This window comes from Capsicum annuum, chromosome 4, assembly GCF_002878395.1.
Source record: "Capsicum annuum cultivar UCD-10X-F1 chromosome 4, UCD10Xv1.1, whole genome shotgun sequence".
Taxonomy (NCBI): Eukaryota; Viridiplantae; Streptophyta; class Magnoliopsida; order Solanales; family Solanaceae; genus Capsicum; species Capsicum annuum.
In genome coordinates, this window is record NC_061114.1 from 175,220,235 (window position 1) to 175,241,732 (window position 21,498).

Consider the following 21,498-nt stretch of genomic DNA (forward strand, 5'->3'; position numbering starts at 1 on the left):
GTCAGTTGTCAGATATCAGTAGTGTTTCCCCAGCCATGGAATTTAGTAACTCAGTCCATGCTCAGTTCAGTTCAGTAAATCATGTTCAGTGTCCATTCAGATGGGAGTAGAAATTAGCACCGAATGAACCCAAGGATGGGTACTCACCTGTTATACGAGGGTGTGATTCCTAAAAGTAATCCTTGTGTTCCAGAACTATGTAGATGGCATAGGTTGAGACATCGTAGCCTGCTATATGAGGGTAGATAAGGTGGCTTAACCTTTTATATGAGGGTTCCCATTGTTCTCGCTAGAGTTACTTGTTATATGAGGGTTACTCATATGTTGTCCTTACCAGTGGTGCGGTATTGACACCCTTCTAATTAGGGCATAGATTGGACCCCAGCTCAGCTATTATAGCATATTTGGGGTATGTCGGTTAGATACTACTTTCCACAATTTTATGTTATAGAATTAGGATTGTTAGATACAGTCAATCTGTCTTAGTAATAGAACTCAGGTAGTTCTTCAGGTTTCAGGATTGTCAGATATAGTCAACTCAGATACAGTATGAAACTTAGATAGTTCCATTAGATTCAGGACTGTCAGCTACAGTTATCCACATTATCAGTTATACTCAGATACAGTCACCCATGTTATCAGTATTATTTAGATATAGTCCTTCATGTTATCAGTTATATCAGTTACTAGTATGTCATGTTATCAGTATACAGACTCAAAAATCATAAAATCATGTTGTCAATTACAGTTACGTATTTATGCATGTATTCTCACGTTCATGTTAGACAGTTAGTTAGAATTATTCTTGCATATGAACCATTGCATATAGCCTACCTCACATGTATACTCGGTACATATGTACTGACGTATTCACGCTATAGTGCTTTCTTTTTATGTACACCATAGGTTCAGAGATATGAGTTCTAGATCAGTACTAAATTCCAATTTCAGTAGTCAGAGTAGAAGTGAGTTCTCATCCTTCGAGGAAAAATTAATTTTCTTGTTTTTCATTGATTAGCTTATTAGTTGGAGTTCATTGGGGACATGTCCCATCAACTCCTTAGTTAGATTCTTCAAAAAGTAGAGGCTTTCAAACTGGATGTAGACTAGATACAGACTATCATATTTTTGACTTTAGTTTTGTTTTGGGTATTCTATTACCCCACACAAATGTTAAGTTATTCAGTTATGTTCATGATCGAACCTTATGGCCTTTCAGTGCATGTTTCCACATTATTTTGTTATCTTATGCAGTATACAGGTACAAATATCAGTCATGGGTTAGCTTGTGGTCCTTTGGGGTCATGAGCACCATGTAGCATTCCGGTTCAGCAAATCGGGTCGTTACACATATGTTTAAGGATCCTCGCTCGAGAGTGTTTTTATTGCCCAAATGGACTCAGCTTTGTGATCATTTTTGGTAAGGTTCTTTATCAATGGCAAGGTATAGAACAACTCTCTAAAGTGCGGATAAAATGTTGGACTCCATGCTAGATCACGTGATTTATGTCAGTTATAAAAATATCCCATGAGAAAAGATGATTTTAGAAACTAAGTATAATGACTCATCAAAGTATTTTATTATGTATTCATTTCTTATGCTTTAAGACATTTTTATTCTTAGTGTTCTCATGATCGTGATGGGTCTGTTTATACTTAGCATGCATGTTTAATGCTTATGATTTATATCTATTTTACTTATTGTATTTACCCCCACATAGTCAGTACATTCCATAAGTACTGACCATATATATGTCTGTCTAGCTATATTATTTTATAATGTAAGTTATGGTATTCATTCATAGTAGTATGATTAGCCACAATCACCATCTCCTATATCCTATTTGTTGGAATCCTCATGTTCTGGGTTAAGACTATGGTTATTTCAGATATTCAACTAATAAGTATAAGTTCAGACTTTATGTGTTCTTTAGGGTCATTGGGGTCTGTCCTAGTGGATCTTCAGTATTTAGAGGCTTGTCAGAACCCGTCAGTTGTCTTCTTTTGGACATTCGGACTTTTAGTTATTGTTTAGTTTATCTTATTTTTACTGAGATTGATATTTTAAGTGAAATTTAGTTTATAAGTTAAAAGTTTCAGCTAATGTCCATATTATTGTTTCTTATTCAATCCTAAGTGCATACCATGGACTAGATTTGGGGGTACTTATAGTCCTAAGCTCCCTGTGATGTCCAGGAGGTAGTTCAAAGCATTATAAAGTGGGTATTTCATACCACATTTTTCTCAAATGAGATGTATCATTGATCTCAACTATATACATTCTTGACTTGCTTTGTGAGTTGTCATTATCTCAGTCGATTTGATTATAAGGTTAAACTACATGGCATGATAGTGACCTTTTAAGATAATAGATAATAGGTCTGTATCTAATCCTTGTATCGATCATATGAATATCATGTATTTTTAAACACTTGACAACATATGTTAGCATAAACATATTCACATGAGGCCTTTCATTTGCCATATACAAGTGATCTTATTTCAGTATTTCCATATAAGAATAAATCTATGTCATGCTCATAGTTACAACAAGATGTATAAATACATCAATTACACAAGATATGGCACTTTATGACCAATATAATTCTATATGTTTCTTATTTCAACTTCTTTCAACAAATAATGTATTACTTTTGAAAACTCTCCAAGAGCTCCACTAATATTCAAATCATAAATTTACCCCTAATAAGGATTATAAATAATTTTCCTAAAAACTTTTATATGCTTCAGTAATTTTGAATTGTTTAGGGATTTTCATATAGATTTTGTCAAGTAACAATATTCAACATTTCATTTGTGACTGTAACAACCCTCCTAGTTTTTTTATGAATAGAATTGTGTTTCCCATCTAAGTGATCCACGTAGTTAGTATACATTATTCATGACTTATGAGTATGAGTAGTACTGATTCTTTAGGTGTTCGGAAGTGATTTTAGTCATTAGTTGGATTCTTGAATTTTAAGTATGAATACAACTACTTTCAGTCAAGAGGGCCTCAAATTGGTGTTTTAATATTTTCAATAGGCTTGAAGTGTGCTTTTTAGTCAATTTACATATTGAATTTATTTCTATGGGGTTCTAAATAAATATAAATTTTGAATATTTTAGTTAAGTAGTGAATTAGTGATTTAATGGGCCAAATCGATATTTTCTTAATTCTTGAGACTTATGTATAAGAATAAATTTAAGTGAAAGAACTTTATCATATTTATTATTGATAATAAGAACAAAGAGTTACAAGAGGAAGGGCACAAAATTGTTTTCTCGATTACAAATTTTGAAGGAAAGCTTTCTCGCGGGCTTCAGGTCAGATTGTGTTTTGCATATATATTTATATATGTATATATATATGTGTGTGTGTGTGTGTGTATATATATATATGGTGGAATGGAATCTTAGATTTTTGTAAACAAATTGTACGGGTACGAGACATTAAAATTAGGTTAAAAGAAAACTAAGGATCATTCAATTATTGTCAAAAGATGATAGTTGAATTGAAGGGCATATATTTTGCATAGTGATAAGATTAGTGTCCTAAGGTTATGCAACCATGTAATGGTTAATATTTAGACTGTAGTCTTCCTTTCATTTTTACTTTGGGAAAAGCAACATTCATGCATATGTTTTTCAAACAGAAATTTGATAATGTAATTTAGAAATACACTGAGCATCAACTCTACACGCAAACCAATTAATGTATGAAATGTTTTCCTACTTTGGCTTCTGGTTTCGAGAATCATCAAGGGATTATTAATTATGGCTCTAAAATATTGAGGTCTTAGATCTAGGAATTTTTTTGGAGTAAAGATTTTTGATTTTTGGGAGTTGAATAATTATCTATTTTGGTGAAATCGATGTGCTAGATCATACGCTTATGATATATACACCCCCACCATTCAAAAACTTTACAAAAGAGCAAGTTTGTAAATTGACGCTTGGCTTCAATTTGAGGCAAGTTGAGACTTTCTTAGAGTTTTTTTTGAAGTGTTTATGTGCTAGTTACTTAATGAAAGTAATGGGGAATGGGATCCCCTATAGGTGAAGTGACGAACATATATGTGGGTACTAGTGTTATTTGAGGGGTTATAAATCAGTTAATTGTCTATTTTGAACATTTTTCTCCTATTTTCTAGCATGAGTGGGCAGATTTTCTATTCTAAATAAATTATTGAAAATTTTAGTTAATGAGAAGACCCCCACTTGATAAGTTGATTTGATTTTGGAATTGATATTTATTCAGTATAAGACATGAAATGTTTTGCTTAACTTTATAGTTGATTCGGGATTAGAGTTGTACGCCTGTACATCATACATTGCATTTAATATAAGTTTGGATTGTAGGAATGCATGTCATACATTGCATTTCATATAGAGTCCGAGTGCACACCTGCATATTATTATCTACTATTGGGGTCGGAGTGCATGACTGCACATTACTATCTACTGATGGAGTTAGAATGCACCCCCACACAATATTTTATTAGGATCGAAATCCAAGTCTAAAAAGTACATGGAACTTATGAGTCCCCTATGGTTTGTGACCTTGAAGCCATTGTTGGGTAGGTGTGTACGCAACATATGTGTTGCATTGCTTTTATTCTTTTCTTATTCAGATTAAGTAAGTTATATTTGATGGTTTGGTACTATTTATTGAGTATTTGAATATTTTCACTTAATTTTATGGTATTAAAGATTTCTAGGATTATGTTATGATGTCCTTATAACTATTAGACTTGATTATTTTACTGGATTAGGGAGTTTTTCCTGAGTGTAAGTTGTATAGTTGTTTTAGAGGGTTGACATGGTGTTACTTGTCACCGCTTTGAATTAGGATCAATCGATGATACTTGCTGAGTGAGTACATGTGGTTCCGTTCTCACCCTTACTTTCTAACACCTTATGTGCAAGTACCAATCCGACAACCTCTGGGCATTGATTCCTGTGGTGTCTTTTGTGTTAACATCTTTGGAGATTCGAGGTAGCTGATATTGATTTCAAAGACTACTAAAATCTCCTCCCACCTTATCTTTGTGTATTTTTTGCATTTTGAGATACTCAGATGTTTCTTTGATTTTTGTATTTAGAAGATTGTATTTGTGACTACAAGATTTGGAATTATCTATATTTTGACTATACTAGTCTACTATACTTTAGAGATTATTCGGGTTTATTTTATTCTTATTTTTTTCTTTTATTCTTTTGAGTTACTGTTTTGGGTTAGGTTTTAGGTTTACTTGTCATGGTAGGAGTGATAGGTGCTATCATGATCCTAGTTTTTTGGTTGTGATAGCTGATATCAGAGCCCTAAATTCATTGGTCTTACAAGTACAAGCTGAGTCTAGTAAAGTCTCATGGATCGGTATGGAGATTTCTATTACCTATATTTGAGAGACTATATTACTTTAGGAAATAATAATTTTTCTCTCTCTCATATCATGCAATATTGACCCTTTAACCTAAAATATTGAAATTTTTATCTTATTCTTTAATAGATAGTGAGGAATCAAGCATCTCATGATAGGGGTTAGAAGCATGTACTAGCCCTTAAGTCGGATGACCAAGCTGGCCATATGGATGGAGCCAGGGGCATGGTATGGGTGGGGGTCATAGTAGAGGGATAAATAGCGTAAAGAGCCTCTCAGATTCCTAATAGAGTGGGGTCTCCCAAGTTTGAGTTTGAGGTAGGTTATGATGATATTCAGGTTCCAACTAATGATGTGGGCTCAGGTCAGACACCACACGGAATTGTTGCTTCATTGATTCTTCAAAATACTTTGATTTGGGTTTTAGGAAATTTGGAGAGTATTACACTGGGAGGCGGATCATTTGGTACTCCATAGGGTTCACAGGTTAGAGTGGGGGCCTAAACCTTAGATTAATTACGCATTTTGATTTATTAGGGTCTACTAGTTTAACCAACATCGAGGTATGATAGTATGTCTTTACCAGGGTAGGATCTACCTATGGGGATAGGGAACCTATGTCTAATGAGGATCAATAAGAGTTTGAGAATTTTAAGATAATGTACCACCACAGTTTTGGGGTGATAAACGTGAGGACGCCTATAAGTTTTTGGCCAATTGCCATAAGAGACTTTAGAGTGTGGGATTGGTTGACTTCTATAGAGTTGATTATACTGTCTTATAGATGTATGGTCCCGCCAAGTAGTGATGGCGCTCCTATATTGATTCCAGGCTAGTAAGTTCTCCACCAATGGCTTGAGCTATATTTGCACATACTTTTCTTGATAGATTCATCCCTCGTAGCTTGAGAAAGAAGTGTAGGCACCGGTTTAAGCATTTAACACAAGAGGATATTTATATGCTTGGTATGAGATTCAATTTTATACCTTATCCTGTTATGCTATGATGATCTTTCTAAATGAGGCTGAGATGATCAGGAGGTTTATGAGATATTTAAGCCTCTAGATCAAAGAGGTCGCATTTGTTGTAGCATAATTTGGGGATTTTCTTGAAAGGCTTGTTAAGTCAGCAAAGGTTTTTAAGTTGATGAATCTTAAGAAGTATGGGGGTCTGAGGGACAAGAGGTCCCACACTTCATGTTAATTCAGTAGTACCTCATCTGGAGGTAGGGGTTCATTCAGATGAGATTTTTCCCCTCCGCATAGTAGACCAGTTTAGGAAGTAATGCAGGCATCAAAGGGTGGACATTTAAGTCAAGGTTCTAATCATTCAGGATAGATTCACATGGTTTATCTCAATAGTTTTTATGTCGTGGTGGGCATACAAAATATTCAAGTCCCTCTCAGCAGTTGGTGGCTCCAAGGTCCTATTATGAATGTGGTAGTCCGAATCATCTTTAGAGGATTTATCTAGTATACAGATAGAGGGGTCTACATTAAGGTCATCAGGCTTATACTAAAGCAGCAATGCCCCCAACTAGGGGTCGAGGCAGATCACATAATAGTGGGAGAGGTAGTAGAAGGTGGTAGAAGAGTGACTCAAATGATACATAATAGAGCTCATCATTTTGCCTTCCTAGGGAAGCCTGAGGTAGAGTCTTCTAATGATGTCACTACAAGTATCATCTCTATTTTTCATCGACCTAATTCAGTGATATTTGATCTAAGTTCTACTTTCTCCTATGTGTCTACATACTTTGCTTCCAATCTTGATCATATGTGTGAGTCTATAGTTGTGCATATTCTGTATCTACCCTAATAGGTGATTTCTTATTAGTGGATTGGGTGTACAGATCCTGTGTTTTTTCTATTTTAGGGTATGTTACTTAGGTAACATTAATTATCCTTGATATGGTTAATGTTGACATGATTTTTGGTATAAATAGATTTTTCCCCATCAAGCTGTTTAGAATTTTCATGCCAAGATGATTACTTTAGCTATGCCTGATTGTCCGAGGTTGGAATGGATGGATGTTTAGAGTGTGTATCCCAACAAGGTGATTTTTTCCATTCAGGCCTTGTAGTTAGTTGAGAGAGGGTGTCTGTAACATTTGGCTTATGTTCATGATACTAGTACTTAGAGACCTCTTTGTCACTGAAGGTGGTTAAAGAGTTCATGGATGTATTTCCTATCGATCTTTCAGGTGTTCCTCCTAATAAAGACATTGAATTTGGTATTGATTTAGAATTGATCATAAAGTCCATTTCTATTCCTCCTTATAGGATGGCATCGACGAAGTTGAAAGAGCTGAAAGACTATCTTAAGGATTTTTTAAGTAAGGGTTTTATTCGGCCAAGTGTATCACCTTGGGGTGCTCTAGTGTTGTTTGTAAAGAAGAAATATGGGTGTATAAGGATGTGCATTGATTATTGATTGTTGAACAAGATGATAATTAAGAAAAAGTATCCTCTACTACGTATTAATGACTTGTTTGTTCAGATTCAAGGTGCTTCAGTGTTTTTGAAAATTGACTTGATGTCAGGCTATCATAAGTTGAAGATTCAAGCTTCAAACATTCGTAAGACAACTTTTCAAACTAGATATGGCCACTATGAATTCTTATTTATGTCCTTTGGGTTAGCTAATGCCCTAACAACATTCATAGAGTTGATGAACAAGGTGTTTTAGCCATATCTTTATTTGTTTGGGATTGTGTTCATCGGTGATATTTTGGTGTATTCTAAGAGAGAGAGAGATTATGCGAAGCATTTGAGAATAGTACTTTAGAGATGGGGGATGAAAAATTATATACCAAGTTTTTAGTGTGTGAATTTTGGCGTAGTTTTGTGGCATTCTTGGGACATATGGTGTCTAAGGGAGTATTATGGTTGATTCATCCAAGGTTGAGGCAGTTCAAAATTGATCACGCCCTACTTCATCTTTACAAATTTAGAGTTTTATTAGGTTGGTGGGCTATTACAGGCAGTTTGTGTAGGGTTTCTCATCGATTGCTACTCCTATGACTCAATTGATTCAAAAGAATATGGTTTTTTAGTGGTAGGATAAGTGTAGGGAGAGTTTTCAAAATCTTAAGACTCTATTGAGTTTATCTCCTATCTGGACCCTACTTTAGCACTTATTTAGACCCTACCTGTAGAAAGTAAGGGCTTTACTATGTTTTGTGATGCTTTTTGTATTGGTTTGGGTGGTGTGTTGATGTAGAAAAATAAGGTGATAGCATATGCGTCGAGGCAGTTGAAGCCATATAAGAGAAATTACCCTACCCATGACTTAGAGTTACTAGTAGTTGTGTTCCTATTGAAATTATGATGGTACTATTTGTACAGAGTTCATTTTGAGGTGTACGCAGATCATCTCAACCTTCAGTATATCTTTATACAAAAGGAGTTTTGAGATAACGTAGGTGGATGGAGTTGTTTATAGATTATGATATGAATATTCTATATCATTCGAGAAAGGCCAATTTAGTAGCAGATGCCTTGAGTAGAAAGGCAATTAGTATGGGTAGTCTTGCATTGTTAAGTGTGGAGGAGCGATTATTAACCAGAGAGTTTCTATAATTGGATAACAATTTCATGTGTCTTGATATCTTTGAGTCAGGTAGAGTTCCTGTATGCATAAAGGGGAGGTCCTTTTTGATAAACCAGATTTGAAATTATCATTTTAAGAATAACAAGTTGTGTATTATTAGAGATAAGGTGATGCGAGGTAAGGCTAAAAAGGCAATTTTGGATTGGGGGAGTGTTTTGAGGATTAAGGGGCAGATCTGTGTTCCTAGAATGTGTGATTTGACTAGATCTATTAGAGGAGGCCCATTTTCATGGTATTTCATTCATTCATGCATAACAAAGATGTATCATGACCTAAAATAGCATTACTACTGGTGTAGGATAAAGATGGATGCCATAGAGTTTGTGGCTAAGTATTTGAATCACCAGCAGGTGAAATATGAGCAGCAAAGACCATATGGTTTGCTTTAGAGGATGCCTATCTCGAGTAAAATAGGAGCATATCACTATGAATTTCGTAATTGGTTGCCTCAGACCTTAGGAAAGTTTGATTATGTTTGGGTAGTTTTGGATAGATTGACCAAATCGGCCCATTTTATACATGTGAAGATGAAATATAATGTAGAGAAATTAGCCAAGATCTATATTCATAAGATAGTTTTATTACATGGCGTGTTCATTTCCATCATTTCAAATAGAGGTACTCAGTTTACTTCTAACTTTTGGCATACTTTGCAACAAGAGTTGGGTACTCAATTAGAAAACTATTCAGGTGTTGGAGGACATGTTACAGGCTTATGTGATGGATTTTGGGGGTTATTAGGATCAGTTTTTAATCTTAGAGGAGTTCTCATATAATAATAGGTTTTATTATAGTATTCAGATTGCTCTGTTTGACGTTTTGTATGATAAGAAGTGTAGGTCCTTGATAACACTCAACTTATACTGTACATTTAGTACAAGTCAGACATTGTCAATATATACCCAGCATGAGTCGGGGTCGAATCCTCGAGGAGTGCAAGCTTGGTTTTGAATGACTACATGTCTTGAGAGTTAACTAAGTGTTAACCCGTAATGCAAAATTTAAACAATACATAAAAACAAATTGTGGGTTTGATTTAGAACTTTGTTAAACACAATAACAAATGACTTTAATTTGAGATCGAACAATTGATAAGTGTTATCAAATTGAGAGAAACTTTAGGGTTTTGCTATCCTAGGTGGTTTTAATGCATGTGTAATCAATAGTTAGTCCAAGTTTTAGTTAAGGGTTTTGGGTAGGCTAGATTTTAGGTATTGGTGTTAATATTTCAATCAAACACCAAATCTCACTCATGGATTCTTTTGAACACCTCATGAGTGTGTTAGATCTACCAATCCACTACCTCAACTAGCACCCTTATTTATAAGATGATTCTTATGAAAAGAGATAATCAAAATAACACCCTTATTTCTATGTTGATGCTAAGAAATAAGCTAATTCAAGTCGTTGTTCACAATTATCCCTCACCCACATCCCTTTTTCAAGGATGATATGGGATCCTAGGCAATTGGTGTTTTTACTCCCATTTCTCAATTCAAACATGGAATAAAAGCAAAACCCATCACAAATAACTAATTATTTGGACTAACAATCAATACCCACATATTATTTACCACATAATCAAATATAACCTCAAGATATAAGATTAGCTACCCATGAAATTAAATGGAAGAAATAGACCCAAATTGGCATGTGATTCATCCATCATAAGAAAAATTAGTATAATTCCAAACTTCAATTCAAATAAAAAACTAAAATCTCTCCTTTATAAAACCTAATAATTGTTTCTTCACTCAATAAGTGTATTTCTCCCTAAAAAAATGGATATTTGGATGCTTAAAACGTGAAGGGTTGAACCTTTTATATCTTGAGATTTGCACTGTAAATGCCAAATCTACATCTCAAGTTTTTCAACCCATCGCGATCACCATTATAAACCCTGATGGTGATGCCATGATCACATTCCTGTGTTGTGGTTGCAACTCTGTGATCGCTAGGACTTGGCTTGCGATCATAACATGTATAAAATTCTAATCCATTGCGATTGCGACCCTTAGAGTGCGATCACGATATCTGAGGGTCGTATCTTGGGCATGTCTTTAGCCTTTGTCAAACTTTTGGCCATTTTCATTCATTTTAGCTTTGTCTCAACTCTTTTTCATCAGGTTTACCTGTAAGATCACAAACACTGGAAATTAGTGCATTTTATACAAAACTAGTCTCATATATTCAGTCATTTCACCATACTGTGAAAGAACTTAGACGTAAATGAGTGGCAAATTTTCCACTCGTCAACACCCCCAAATTAAGATGTTACTTGTCCCAAGGCACACTTCTTCACACTAATGAGACTAGTCATATTATAGCCCATAACTTTTGACCAAATGATCACCATGATTTTGAACTTGATTAGCACTCACAACTAATCAACAAGCATGAGAAGTGCTATCCGAACAAACCCCCTCAAAATTAGTCACATTTTCAAGGATGCAAAGGTCTTTGATGGACAATCAAGTAACAACAACTAAATCTCAAGAGGTGACTCTTTATCAATAGTGACTCAACTACACCCCTTCGCCTCATTTTTGGAACATGACAATATCACTAAATTATATTAGTTTACATGCCTTCTCATGAAAGAAAGTCCCAACACACCATAGTTTCAATCATATAACAAGGGACTAATATGCAAGAAATCACACTCAAAAAGAATTTCTCAATGCAAACAAGTTTCATGCCATATGCTTGCCTTTATTTTCGATCACTACTAACTCGAAGGCACTTGGTTGGAGATTTCAAAGGGTTTTTACCAACTTGTAGTGTAGATCCAGGGAAGGGTATGATGGACATTTAGGATGAAAATGAGTACACCCTCCTTTAACTCCACTTAACACATAATTTTGATCAAACTTTGGATTATTCGCCACTTAATTCATTTCTAAATCATGCATATGCTTATCTTTACCACATTAGTTCACCCTTATTTTAAAATCATTCCCTTGTCATCTCTTTCCTTTTTGCAAGTTCATTCTTTTATTTCTTTTGTTGTTCCTTTTCTTTTTCTCCTTAACTTTTCATCAATGATTTGCTCTGAGGCACTTATTTACGAGACTATGACCCGTGATCACCTTCTTCCAAGATCCACCAAACCTACTTAGGCTTTTAGCCTCAAGTTGGAACTTTTAAGTCCAAGGAGGGTAGGGTTCAAAAGAGGGATGAATTTCAAATAGTTCAAGGCTTGTAATATTGTTGTCAAATAAAGGCTCATCGGCTCAAAAAGGGTGACTAGGGATTCCATTCAAGAATGGGTAGGATTTTTTGCCTAAAGTGGTTTCCAATAATCACAAAGACGACCTAAGATAAGTTCTCCCACCGAGTGTAGTCAAGATTAGCTTTGAAAGACCAAAGGGGCCAGTTCTAGTTGACACAAGTAGGCATGAGAGTCAATCAACTAAAGCTCCCCACACATGACATGCAACCTTTTCTAGGAGGATCAATTGCATTTCATACTCAAGAATGAAAGGAGTTCTTTGTCACACTACAACCAACTAAAGAATCATGAGTCACAAAAAGTGGCAAAGCATTGTTACAAAATCCTTCACATCCATGCCTTCGATTTCACAAAAAAATTTTAGATGGAGGGGGATGCTTGTGTTGCATTTCACCATGCAAGATTTGCTATCGTTAGCTCCAAATCAAGACGTTATCTCATATTTTAGCTCTCACAGGGGCAAACCATATGGATACTCAAACTTCACAATAGGACGCAACAATCTTAATTTATAATGCTATGGGCACTCAGACTTCCCCTGCATCATCGACTCCATACATCCAACACACGATGATTTTTCTTTAAGAATGTCGTCACTTAATCTATCGTAGGGAAATAATCATCTAACATCAATATTAAAAAGAATAATAAAAATTTAGAAATGAATCGATTAACTAACAAAATCTCCATAAAACATAAACTCGATATGGGTACCAGTATTCATATCGAATCGACACAATAACTATCAAATATTATAAACCAAATATGAAATAGATGTGAAATATGAATCCAAATATTACAGACCAATTATGAATTATGAAATGTAGGAACACATAAGGGTACAAAACACACCCCCAACTAAAAAAGTTGTTGTGTCCTCACTACAGATCATAAAAGAGTTAGAGTGGTTCCCTAAAACCGGATCCTATGGTAAGATTGCAATCACTATATGTCCCTCGCGATCATGACATTCCATTGTCCTATAGTACTATGATCACAACTCTCTTTTAGCATTCACAAATATCGCTATCACGATCTGTGTCTTACAATTGTATTAATCGAGGCACTTTTTATCCTCTATTCAGCTCCCCTAATTTTTTTACTGCTGTGCTCTTAAACTTGATGCTACCCTATTTTTGCCTTACAAACTTCTCCGTATCCCTGCAAAGTGCCAAGATTATATGAATTAAACAAAAACAAATGGCATAAATTATTCTAATAAGATACAAATCAAATGCTAAGTATGAATTCATGAGAACGATGAATTGCCTCCCATCTAGGGCTTGATTTAACATCGCGACACAATGTCTTTTTTTCATCATTGTGGATATTTGAATCAAAATAACTCAATCGTGGACTCTATGGTCCATCCTCATTATCGTGCTTTAATATTCTCTCATTTGCCATAAATTTCTTCTTCTCAGAATCCTCCAATTCAATAGCACTGCTAGGGTAAACATTTGAGACCACAAATAACCCCAACCATTTTGATCTCAGCTTACCCACAAAGAGATTCAACCTTTAATTATAGAGGAGCACATTATCATCACCTATATGAAACTAGCTCTTTAGTATTTTGGTATCATGCCACCTCTTCATCTTTTCTTTATATAGAATGGAGCTTTCATAAGCTTTGAGTTGGAAATTTTCTAACTCATAGATTTGAGTCACTCTCGACTTAAATGCATCTTTCCAATTCAAATTCAATGTCTTCAAAGCCCACAAAGCTTTATGTTCCAATTCGATGGGTAAGTGACATACCTTTCCAAAAACTAATTGGTAGGGGGACATACCAACTGGAGTTTTGTATGCCGTCCTATATGCCTAAAGTTTATCATCGAGTTTCCTTGCCCAATTTGTGTGACCAACATTCATGATTTTTTCAAGGATGGATTTGATTTCATAATTTGACACCTCAACTTAGCCGCTCATTTGGGGATGGTATGGGGTAGCCACCTTGAGCTTCATCTCATACTTGTCAAGGAGAGCGCCGAAAAGTAGATTGCAAAAATAAGAACTCCATCGCTAATTATGGCTCATGGATTTCAAAAACTTGTAAAAATGTACTTCTTCAAGAATAAAGTAACATTTTTGCTTTGGTTGTTTGGGAGATCTACAGCCTCCACCCACTTTGAGACATAATCAATGCTTTTTGCTTTTGTTTTTCGGGAGAGCCACGACCTCCACCTACTTTGAGACATAGTCAACCTCTAGTAAGATGTATTTTTTACCATAAGAGCTCACAAATGGTCCCATGAAGTCAATCCCCCACACATCGAATAACTCAATTTTAAGATTGGATTTGAGAGGTATTTCATGCCTTCCTGAAACACCACCTTGCAATTGGCATTGATGACATAAATTGACCATCTCAATAGCATCCCTATGAATGGTGATCCACTAATAACTACTTTGAAAAATCATTGCAGCTGTTTAAATCCCACCATGATGACCACCAAAAGGGGAGGAGTGACAAGTTTCAAGGATATCTTTCATTTCTGCTTCCACAATGCACCAATAATTTATACCGTCCGTGCATTATCTAAAAATGTTTCATCCTAAAAGTATTTCTTTACATCAAATAGGAACCACTTTCTTTGATGATAGTTAAGGTCCTAGGTAAGTACACCACTTACAACATAGTTAGTGTAGTCTGTATACCAAGGTGCAACTTTTATTGAGATTAACATGACTAGCTCATCAAGGAAGGTGTAATCAATCTCAATCTCGCCCAACATCTCATGATTAGTTTCGAGGATGATCATCCACTTGATTTTCACAACCCTTTTGATCCTTTACCTCAAATCAAACTCTTGTAAGAGAAAGATCCATGTAATCAAGCAAGGTTTTGCCTCCCTCTTTGCCATGAGGGATATAAGGGTGGCGTGATCCATGTGTACGACCACTTTCATACCCAACGAATAGGCCCTAAATTTTTCAAAGGCATAGACCACCACAAGCAACTCTTGCTCCGTAATCATATAGTTATGTTAGGCATCATTTAATGATTTGCTTGCATACTAGATCGGGTGGAATAACTTTTTCTTTCTTTGTCCCAATACCGCACCTGGAGCAGCACCAATTGCATCACAAATTTATTCAAAGGGCTTTGACCAATCCAGGTCTACTATGATAGGAGTCAATACAAGGAGTTCTTTGAGAGAATTGAATGCCTTTAGACAATCACCATCAAAATCAAACTTTGCCTCTTTTTCAAAAAGTTCACACAACAGGTGAGCAATTTTTGAGAAGTCTTAATGAAGATCCAATAGAATCCAGCATGGCCAAGGAAACTTCTAACACCCTTTATGGAGATAGGTGGAGGCAGCTTAGTAATCACCTCAACCTTTGCTTGGTAAACTTGAATTTGTTCTCCTAAAATTTTATGCCTAAGTACAATTCCCTCCTTTACCATAAAGTAGCATTTCTCCCAGTTCAAGACAAGGATGATTTCCACACACCTTTTAAGAACTTTGCTTAAGTTACCAAGGCAAGAGTTGAATGAATCCCCAACCATGGAGAAGTCATACATGAAGACCTCCATGGTCTCCTCAACCATATTTGCATAAATATACAACATGCATCATTGGAACGTGGATGGTGCATTTCATAACCTAAAGGGCATGAGCTTGAAAGTAAAAGTTCCATAAGGATAAGTGAAGGTGATCTTTTCTTGGTCTACCAGAGTAATGCAAATTTGGTTGTACCTTGAGTATCCATCAAGGAAGCAATATATACCTCGACCGACTATTCTATTTAGTATTTGGTCTATGAAGGTCATGGGGAAACAGTATTTCTCGGTCTACGAGTTCAATTTGCTATAGTCCATGCACACTCTCTAACCCATTACCAAATGTATAAGAATGAGTTTATTGTGCTCATTCAGTGCAACCGTTATGCCATTTTTTTTGGAACACATTGGACCGAGCTTACCTATGTGCTATTGGAGATTGGGTATATAACGCTCGTATCGATCCACTCTATGATTTCTCTATTGACCACCTCTTGCATCGGTGGATTTAGTTTTCTTTAATATTCCACACTAGGAACATGATCAATGTCTAGCTTGATTTTTGTGTGAGCAACTTCTGGGGGCAATGCCTATAATATCCATTATAGTCTATCCAATGTCACGGATGAACTTCTTCACAATTAATTTTAAGGCATCCACTTAACAAGGTTCAAGATCATCTACAATAATAATTGGCAATGTATTGTCTTCAGTTAACAAAACATATCTAAGGTATGATGGAAATGGCTTGAGTTCAAGTTGAGGCGGATCCATAATGGATGGTTTGTTGGGTGGACTCTCATAATCCTTAAGATCAAGATCCAATTTAATCGGGTTCTTGGTATATGAACCAAGACCCATCAATAAAGCCGCTACCTCATTATACTCTTCACTTCCTTTATTCTCTATGTTCCATAATATACCCACCAAGGGGTCAACCATAAATTTTGCTTCAAAGGTGTAATGCCCTGAATCTAGTACCCGAAATGCTACACGGTGCTCATGACTCTGAAGGCCATAAGCTAACCCATGACTGATATCTGTACTTGTATACTGCATAAAATACTAAATAATGCAGAAACATAAACTGAAAGTCCATAAGGTTCACATATCTGAATTAAAACATAACATCTAAAAAGGGGTATGAAATATCCAAAACAACTGAAATAACTGTCTGAACACAATAGTCTAGAAAACCTCTAACTGACTGAACTGTCTGAGTAAAGAGTTGATGGGACATGTTCCCAACTAACTCCAACTGATAACCTAATAAATGAGATAATAAGGAATAATCATGTCCTCGAAAAATGAGAACTCATTTCTAACTCTGACTACTGAGACTGGAATCTACTGTTGCTCTGGAGCTCGTGTATCTAAAGCTATGGTATAAGACACCATAGCGCAAATGCGTCAGTGCTTTGAATGTACTGGTATGTATGTAAGGTAGACTGAATGAATGGGGTTCATATGCATGAACAATACTGGCTAACTGACTAATATGAACATGAGAATACATGCTTGCATATATAGTAACTATATCTGAAATCGTGATAACATGAGTATGCTGATGACTAACATGACTAATGACTGAATTTTGATAACTGATGACATGAATGACTATATCGATAGTCCTAAATCTGATAGAACTAGCTGAGTTCCGTATTGTATCTGAGTTGACTGTATCTAACAGTCCTGAATTCTGAAGAACTATCTGAGTTATTTTACTGAGACTGATACTGAGACTGTGGGAGGTAGTCATCTAATCGACATGCCCCAAATGATGCATTATAGCTGAATTGGGGTCCAATCTATGCCCTGATTAGAAGGGTGTTAATACCACACCAATGGTAAGGACAACATGTGAGTGACCCTAATATAACAGGTAACTCTAGTGAGAACGGTGGGAACCCTCATATAGCAGGCTAAGCCACCTCATATACCCTCATATAGCAGGATATGATGTCTCAACCTATGATGGCTATATAGTTCTGGAACGCAAGGATTGCTTCTAAGAATCACACCCTCATATACTAGGTGAGTTCCCATCCTTGGGTTCGTTCGGTGCTAATTTCTACTCCCATCTGAATAGACAATGAACATGATTTACTAAACTAAACATGGACTAAGTTACTGAATTAGTTGACCGACAGAATACTACTGATATCTGACAACTAATTGAGTTCACGAGATCATGGACATTTTCTAAGTCATAAGATGTCTGAAGTCTAACGATCATAGCTTGACTGAGAGTATCGTAAAAATATGACATGACTCTAGGAACACAACTAATATTTCGGGTACAAGTACCCCCAGGACTCAATAGAAGGAAACTGACAAAGCATGACTTTATCAAGTACAAGACCCACATCAACAATATATAATTTAATAAGTTGTGGATTTCACAAAGTACAGGGTTATCATACTATCTAACATGGATGAGAATGCTGATAATTATATCATAATCTCATATTCTAATATCATGGCCATTCCGACAACATACACATTTCACAATGATAGCATGAAAACTATTTAAACATAGGAGGATGACAAGCATGTCATATTTAGCTTATGTCTTGAGATATAAAGCATGATTTCTACTTTTTCAAGCATTTTATCACCCCCCTTGCATGCACAACTTAGGGCATAAGTGAATTCATCAAATTACATATCATAAGCAACTAAATTCATGGATTTTATCTTGCATGGTAACAGAATATCGTGATAAACACACAAAGATTCCAACTTTGAAATCAATCAACGTCAACAACATGATTACAAATAACTCACAACATAAATACCATGATTTATAGATAAAACAAGGTTCTTGAGCTTCATGGATGGAAGGAATCCATGAATGAACACAATACATACCTTAGTTCATGATTTTGTGAAGATTGACGGTGAAACTTTCTTGAAATTAGATCTTCTATGAAAACCCTAGCTTGTTATTGAGAGGTTTTTGAGAGAAGAGAGTGTATTTTGGGTAAATTTTCCCGAACTCGACCCCTGGCGCGATGCAGCGCTATCGTGCCGTGTCACTGGAATTTGACAATTAGAAAACTGAGGGATGGCGTGATGCGGAGCCATTGTGTTTCCCCTTATTTTGTGACATGGAACTTTGGCGCAACACGAAGAAAATCGCACTGAGACACTGGAAAAGGACAATTACAATTTTAGCTTGTGGCGCGGCGTGCCACTGACTAATATGGCGCTGTTTTACGATGGAAATTTGAAATAGTCATAACTTCTTACCCGGTTATCGAATTTAGGCAAATTTTGTATTGATGGAAAGCTTATTGAATTTCCCACGTGAAAAAAAGTGAAAATCTTAAAAATACCACTTGTAAAAAAGTGGATTCATCTTTCAAAGAAAGCTTCCAACCTTCTTGGGACAATTTCAAGCTTAGAAAAAAGTACGGGGTATTACAAAAGGTGTTGTCCACCTCATCATCTACTATATCAATCACCGATACCACTTGTAAGTCCATAGGTTGCTTCATGGACTTACAAACATTGAGAGAAAATTCTTTGTTATTTACCCAGAATTTCATCTCACCTAATTCCACATTAACTAAAGCCCTATTGGTTTCCAAGAATGGCCTACCAAGAATGATTGAGATCTCATGATCAATATTACAATCAAGGATTACAAAGTTGTTTATAAAAATAAATCGATCAAATTTTACCAACACATCAAGCAATACACGAACAAGCTTCTTGATTGAACAATCGACCATTAAAAGCCTCATAGTAGTGGGTCTAGGAGCACCGTAACCCAACTTTTGAAACACGCTAATGGCATAAAATTTATTCTAGCCCCAGGATCACACAATGTTTTCACAAATTTATATACACCGATAGTGCATGGAATGGTGAATGCACCCGGGTCTTCTTTCTTCATCATTATTGTGTTAGACATAATAAAACTACAATTGTTTGTCACCTCAATAGTTTCAAAGTCCATAATGCATTTCTTTGTGACCAATTCCTTCATAAACTTAGCTTACCCTGGCATTTCTTGCAAGGCCTCTAGCAAGGGAATATTTATGGACAAGTTGCTAAATTTTCATGGAACTTCTTAAACTTGACATTATCTTCTTTCTTTTTGACCCTTTATAGGAATGAAGGGGGGATTTTAATTTGCGTAAATGGAATAACTTGAGGCTTATTCACTTTTAGATCATTACCATTTATTGCTTTAGGAGTCTCCTCATTCTTACTCTTTTCTCAAACTCTATTTAGTTTCTCAACAATCATTTTATTTGGAGCATCATCACATGGATTTGCCAGCCGCTTTCTCTTTGCACTTGCTTGCTCATCATTTGCCTCTTTATTGGGATTTTTACTAAGGTAAACAACCTTATCACTGATAGTTCAGCCACTCCTAGTGACCATAGCCATTCTATAAGCTTTCGTCTTTGAGTTTTCCATCATGTCAGTATGTACTTTTCTTTTGGTCTTGCATTAAGTGTTGCCGATATTTGTCTCAATTGCATTTCTAATTGCTTGATGGAGTCTGAATGAGATGTCACAATTTGGTTTAGTTGAGAGAAAACACTTTTTATTTCCCTTACCATTTTGTTAGTTCGCTTAACTCCTATTAGAATATGAGCTAGAAAGTCTTCATTCTTGAAGTTTTCAGATTAATAATGCTAGACTCCTTTTCTCTCCACTCACGATCTCTATTCTTCCAACCTTGATTCCCGCCTTGCCTTTGATAGGTAAGGAGGGAACGTACTAAATAGTTTGATGAGAACCTAACTTCCTCATGAAGGGCCTCCCCTTATTTATCATTATCAGGCCCGTTACTCTTAGAAGCAATGGCTTTGACCTCCTTAGAAGGGGGGACCATCATATGCTTCGTAAGAAGGTTTAGTTGAGCCAGTACCTTATCCATATTAGTATCCTTTTATTCATCTTTATTCCTTTGTTTTTGAAGCATAAAAATATGTGGGGTGATCCCCTACAGCCACCTGGATATCCCTTGTATGCCATCCTCTATTTTGTTTTGTTACTTGATCAAGCAAATTTGCTATAATCCCATAAGACAACTTGACAATAGAACCACCGGATGCCTTATGCAACACTATTTTGTGTAGTTTGTCCAATGCCCTTTAAAATATTTGAAGAAGCATAATCTTTGGGACGTCATGATTTGGGCATTGCATTAACTTATCATTAAAGTGTGTTGACATACTTCATACAAGGTTTCGCTATTGAGTTGGTGAAAGTTGGTGATTTCATGTCTTAGGTGTAGCATCCGGGAGAGAGGAAAATACCAATCTAAAAAAGCCTTCATAAGCTCGGCCCATAAAGTGATGGATCATGTGGGCAATGACCTCAACCATAAAACCGCCCCTCCTATTAAAGAGAATAGGAAAAGAGGTAATCGGATAGACTCTTGAGTAATCTGGGTTATATCAAATAGAAAACACACATCAATGAAGTTTTTCAAGTAAAGATTAGCATCTTCATGGACTTGGCCTCTAAAAACCCTTTTATTTGAAGAGAATGGAGCATTACACTAGTAACATGGAATACCTCATTTCCTTTCTCTGGTAGAATAGAATAGCACTATCTTTCCCCATATCTCTAATATGATCTATACCCTCAAGATATCCATCAAAAAGGCCAACATTACTAACTTGTTGGCTCATGGTATTGTGAATGCTAGTTTATTCATCTAAATAAAACAAAAACAATAAACAATTTAAGCAAAAATGCTACAGTTAACCCAAAGTTACCTACAACACTGTCAT

General features: G+C 35.8%; 1 non-coding gene across 1 annotated transcript; it reads left to right on the forward strand.

The window, feature by feature from the left end:
* The first annotated feature begins 20,885 nt into the window (after positions 1–20,885).
* On the forward strand, positions 20,886–20,993 carry LOC124898302. The gene has a single exon (XR_007055277.1). It is a non-coding gene; the product is annotated as a small nucleolar RNA R71 (small nucleolar RNA).
* The last annotated feature ends 505 nt before the right edge of the window (positions 20,994–21,498 follow it).